At 37.8% G+C, this 5846-nt stretch overlaps 1 pseudogene; it reads left to right on the plus strand.

Moving 5' to 3' along the window:
- The first annotated feature begins 466 nt into the window (after window positions 1-466).
- Window positions 467-3450, plus strand: LOC120552374 (annotated as a pseudogene).
- The last annotated feature ends 2396 nt before the right edge of the window (window positions 3451-5846 follow it).

The raw sequence follows: 5846 nt of genomic DNA on the forward strand, positions 1-5846 counted from the left end.
TCTGAATCCTGCATATTTTGTGGTGTTTTCACAGAGACGATTGCACATTTGTTTTGTAGATGTTTTTATGTCAGATTGTTGTGGATTGATGTGGACGATTTATTTCATGTATTGTGTGGCTCCAGGATAAAATTACAAAGTAGAGACATTCTTTTTTAAATGTTATATCCATGAATGTCAATGGTCTGAAAGAAAACTTACCTATTTAAAAATGACATGAAATTATATTTTGACTGAAGGACTGACAAATAAGAAAGCCATCCAGACTCTGAACATTTACAATGCCTTAAAACCTCTTTAATGTAAATTTCATGTGACCCTTTTTTCATGTATGTATGTATTTGTTTTCAATGTGTTTGTGTATCTGTACTTGAATAATAAAGTTTTTTGAAGACAAAAAAAAAAAAAAAGACTCACATTGTGTATTGACAAACCACTCCCTCTTCAAAAAAAGCCAGCTCTTTGCACATCCGGCCTTGTTTCCTCCCACTCACTGTTATGCAATTGTGAGAAGAGACGGGCAGGAGCTGACAAGCCTTATTCAGTGAAGATTAGCAAATAAACAGGAACAAAAGTTAACAGAGTTTGGTTTCGAGTCAGAGCACAGACTGTTCAGAGAAACTCTCACACACTGCCACGAGGAGAAATGGCGCAGAAAGGAGTTCAGCTGGACCGGGAGACATTCTCTTGTTCTTTCTGTCTGGATCTACTGAAGGATCCGGTGACTGTTCCCTGTGGACACAGCTACTGCATGAACTGTATTAACATTTTCTGGGATCAGGAGGATGAGAAGAAAATCTACAGCTGCCCTCAGTGCAAACAGAGCTACACTCCGAGGCCTGTCCTGCTGAAAAGCACCATGTTAGCAGCTGTAGTGGAGGAGCTGAAGAAGACTGAACTCCCTGATGATCACTGCTATGCTGGACCTGAAGATGTGGCCTGTGATTTCTGCACGGGGAGAAAACTGAAAGCCCTCAAGTCCTGTAAGCAATGTCTGGTCTCTTACTGTGAGAAACACCTTCAGCCTCATTTTGACGCTTTTCAATTAAAGAAACACAAGCTGGTGGACCCGGTGAAGAAGCTCCGGGAGAGAGCCAACGTCTGCTCTCGTCATAATGAGGGGATGCAGATGTTCTGCCGTACGGATCGGAAGTTTATCTGTTATCTCTGCCCCCTGGATGAACACAAAGGCCACGACACAGTCTCGGCTGCAGCAGAGAGGGCTGAGAAGCAGGGAGAGCTCGACGGGAGGCGACAAAACATCCAGCAGAGAATCCAGGACAGAGAGAAAGAGGTGAAGCTGCTTCAACAGGAGGCGGAGGCCATCGATCGCTCTGCTGATAAAGCAGCGGAGGACAGCGAGAAGATCTTCAACGAGCTGATCCATGTCCTGGAGAAAAAAAGCTCCGATGTGAAGCAGACGATCAGATCGGAGCAGAAAATGAAAGCGAGTCAAGTCAAAGAGCTTCAGGAGAAGCTGGAGCAGGAGATCACTGAGCTGAAGAGGAAAGACGGCGAGCTGATGAAGCTCTCACTCACAGAGGATCACAACCAGTTTCTGCACGAGTACCCCTCACTGTCACCAGTCAGCGAACCTACGATCATACCCGGCACCAAAATGCATACTCTGTGGTTCTTTGAGGATGTGACAGCAGCTGTGTCAGAGGTCGGAGCTAAACTACAGAAAGTTCTGGGTGAGACATGGACAAATGTAAACACCAGAGCTGTGTTCCTAAAATATTCACGTGAAATGACACTGGATCCAGACACAGCACACCAGCAGCTGTCATTATCTGACGGGAACAGAAAAGCAAGATTTACGACAGGACAGCATTGTTCTAGTCCAGGCAAATTCACTTCATGTCCTCAGGTCCTGAGTAAACAGAGTCTGACTGGACGCTGTTACTGGGAGGTGGAGTTGAGAGGGAGAGAAGTTTGTGTCGCCGTCGCATACAACAGCATCAGCAGAAACGGCTTCAGTGCAGACTGTACATTTGGAGGGAAAACGGATCTTGGGCGTTATCATTATCGCGCGTTGGTCTCCGACGACTGGGCTTACTTCGGTACAACAATGTTCAAACTCCGTCTCAGGTCCTCGGTCCTCCAGAATAGGAGTGTACCTGGATCACAGCGCAGGTACCCTGTCCTTTTACCGCGTCTCTGAAACCATGACGGGCTCCTCCACAGAGTCCAGGCCTCATTCACGGAGCGCTTTACGCTGGATTCGGCTTTCACATTATGAAGACACTGCTGAGTTCATTAAGCTCAAGTCAAATGTTATGACTTTGTACTGATTTTGGCAGCATTTCTTTACAGATCAGCCGTCAATCAAACATTAGGAGATGTACTTTGACGTCTTCTCATTAGTTGATGTGTAAATATTGTTGAGTTCCTTTGGGTGGCGCTCCTTCCTGCGTCTGTTTAGCCATGAAGGCCATCACTGCCCATGATGATGAGCCATGGTTATAATGGTTTTTAATTAGGTTTTATTTTAGTTCCGACTTTTTCAACTGTATTTTAGTATAGTATTATAGTTTTGTATGAAAGCCAATTTCTGCCAATGTGATGGGAAAATACTGATCATTTTAAGAAAGTATCATGATTTATAGTTTCTTTTTTACATTCACATTGATGGGCTTCCATAGTTATCAGAGTGCATTTGTATATATGTAAAGTATATACAGTATATAGCATATCATTAGTTTTAAAGTTTTAGTTTGTTTTTGTTAAGGCAAGTTATAATGTATTAGATGGACATATATATACGAAACACAATGTTGGAGAACTGTATGTAAATGGTCATGATGTTTAATGTTTAATCATCATCAGTAGTGAAATATCATAGCTAAAAAACTAATATAAACTGATGTTCTTTTTTTTTTTTACCAGGCAATATCATTTGAGTTTAGTTTCAGCTTTTATTTAGGTTTATTTACTCACAATATTTGAACTGCTTATTTTAGCTTTAGTTTACTATAATAACCTCAATCTGAACTGACATTTCTCTGCATGAAAATGTAAACTTCTCTTCTCTCTGTGCTCTAAATGTTTGATGAATATTTGAATTGATGCATTTGAATGTTTTTGTTTCTCATCCACTGCGCGGGTCTGAAGAGAGAAAACACCAGACGGCCTTTATCGTAAATATTTTGTTCTCATCACTTGGTCAATTTGTAAAGAAATCTCTGATTACATATATTTGTTTGGCTGACCTGTGAGCTGTTATAAAACGGTTTGCTGTTCGTTCATTATTCTCTTCTACATACGGTAGCTCTGATTACAGACAACTCCCATGATCCCACGCTACTTCACACCCTCACCAAACTGTCTTTTGTTATGGTTTTGATCGAGAGAAAATGACATATTGTGTGTTTAACAGATGTTACTGATGTGTGGCTGACGTATGAACAAACTGAAGGTTAACATGATGAATAAACAAACATGAACTCAGTATTTCTCCTCGTCTTCATTCCAGGGTTCAGACAACGCTGATGGAGAACATGTGACGTTTTCCTCCTGAAACACCACAAAGTATAGAGCTGATGTTTAGAGGGACAACTCCGTTTGTGACCAGAAGTCACAGCATACTTTCTTATTAGACATTTAGCTTGTGATGTTTTGACATTTTGATTTCAGGACTGCCTCCTGCAAAGGCTCAGAAAATTAAATCCTGTGAACATTTTAAAAGGAAACGAGAGCGAGAGAGAGAGAGAGAGAGAGAGAGAGAGAGAGAATACTGTTTATAATAAGGACATGAATTGTACCAATGAAATCAAGAATAAGCTGAAGAAAACAAGTTATTATTATATATATATATATTATATAATATATATATATTATATAATATATATATATTATATATATATATAAAACAAGTTATTATTATATAATATATATATTATATATTATATATTATATTATTATTATATATATAATATATATATATATATAATATCTATATATATATAATATCTATATATATATAATATCTATATATTATATAATATATATATATTATATAATAATAACTTGTTCTTCAGCTTATTCTTGATTTCATTGGTACAATTCATGTCCTATATATATATATATATATATATATATATATATATATATATATATATATATATATATATATATATATTATATAGGCTTACAAATACATTAGGTAACATTTAATAATAACCACCGCTAATAAATGGTAATTTGAAATAATAAAATTAATTTTTTTAGTTTTATACACATCATGAACATTATAGGAAGTATTTATAATCTCATAAAGGCTGTAAAACTTGTGATTTGTCACATTTTCTGCCTCAGTCATGTGTCACATCCTGCCACTCTGTCCCTTCCTGCAGCCCCACCCTAACTTCTCCAAACCCATTTAGCGTTATTCTTTACCTACCTACCAGACGCCTTCGAACCCCTTCATCCCAGATCCTTCCACTCACGTGTAAATTGATAGATTTTATTAATCCCAAATTGGGAAATGACTCTGTTACAGCAGCAAGTTACAGGGACATACACACATACTAACTCACACACAAAGAAAATACAATAAATATACTAGAAATAATAAATAACATAAAAAATAAGATAGAATGAAATAAGATATCAAGATCAAAATGCCAGAACTACTGAAATAAATTATACTTAGAGGAATGAAAAGAATGTACACACGCTTAAACAAGTGTAGAATAAAATGTACAACCTACATACATAGTATATATAACCAAATAAAATATGTATAATATTAAATATGAAGTATCTTAATAGTGCAATATTGTAATGTGTGAGGTAACGAGGGAGTTATCTTACACACAGTAGGTATGGTTTACTGAACCAAAAAGATAAATAAAAATAAATAAATAAAACAACTTCAGGGGATTGTGAAGATGTGCGGAAAGTTGCGGGCACTACTCTGACCGATCTCTCCAGTTCATTTAAAGAGAGAGTTTTTAAGAAAACAGAGTCAATCTTAGCAGACCAGAGCCACCCTCTGTTGCAGGCATTTCATTACTCCCGTCAGGCTGTAGGTACAGCCTTCCTAGATGCAGGACTAACATTAGAAAAACTAATTTTTTACTGTTGCTATACCTGCACTTTATGGTTAATCCTTACTGTATTGTTGTGGCTGTTTTTGTTGTTTTGTAATGATTATATGTGTTGGTTGCTGGCTGTATATCAATTTGCCACTTGGGGATGATAAAGACCTTGACCTAGACCATCTGCTCAGCAAACTCCTGCAATTCCCCTCACAAGAGTTTCCCAACCTATCATTTCTTCATCACACCTGCTATACCTATGCCAGTCCTTTTTCCCCGATCAGTACTCAGATTGTGGGAAGTGTTTTTGTTGCCATGTTTTTTTTTTGCTTTTGAGCTACCTGGGCCCTATTTCAGGTATAAGGTTTAACAAACTCTGATTCTAACCCTGATGTCTGAGTTGATTTACCCTGAGATGGGAAACTCTGAGTTTTCGGTTTCAGAACAGCTGATATGAGTTGGTTCAATCAATTCAGAGTATGTTCACTCAGAGTTTAGCGGCAGCATGAATGGAGCAATGATACTACGATTCACCATGGTAACAACCACAAATAAACTGGTCAGCGGAAATACTCATGCGCACATACAGCGAGTTAAAAAAGCAACACTGCTGCAAAAGAGAACTTGCGTGGGAGAAAATTGCTACTAGAGTAAATGCGTATATTCCAATATAGTGTATATTATATTTAATCATAAGTATAGGCTAATATTACTGGTGAAATGGTATTGAACCTATATTCTATTTCATTTAGGTGCAATACTGCGGGCAAAAAAGTACTACGCCTACTAATCCCATTCTGAGGA

This window comes from Perca fluviatilis, chromosome 22 (assembly GCF_010015445.1).
Source record: "Perca fluviatilis chromosome 22, GENO_Pfluv_1.0, whole genome shotgun sequence".
Lineage (NCBI taxonomy): Eukaryota > Metazoa > Chordata > Actinopteri > Perciformes > Percidae > Perca > Perca fluviatilis.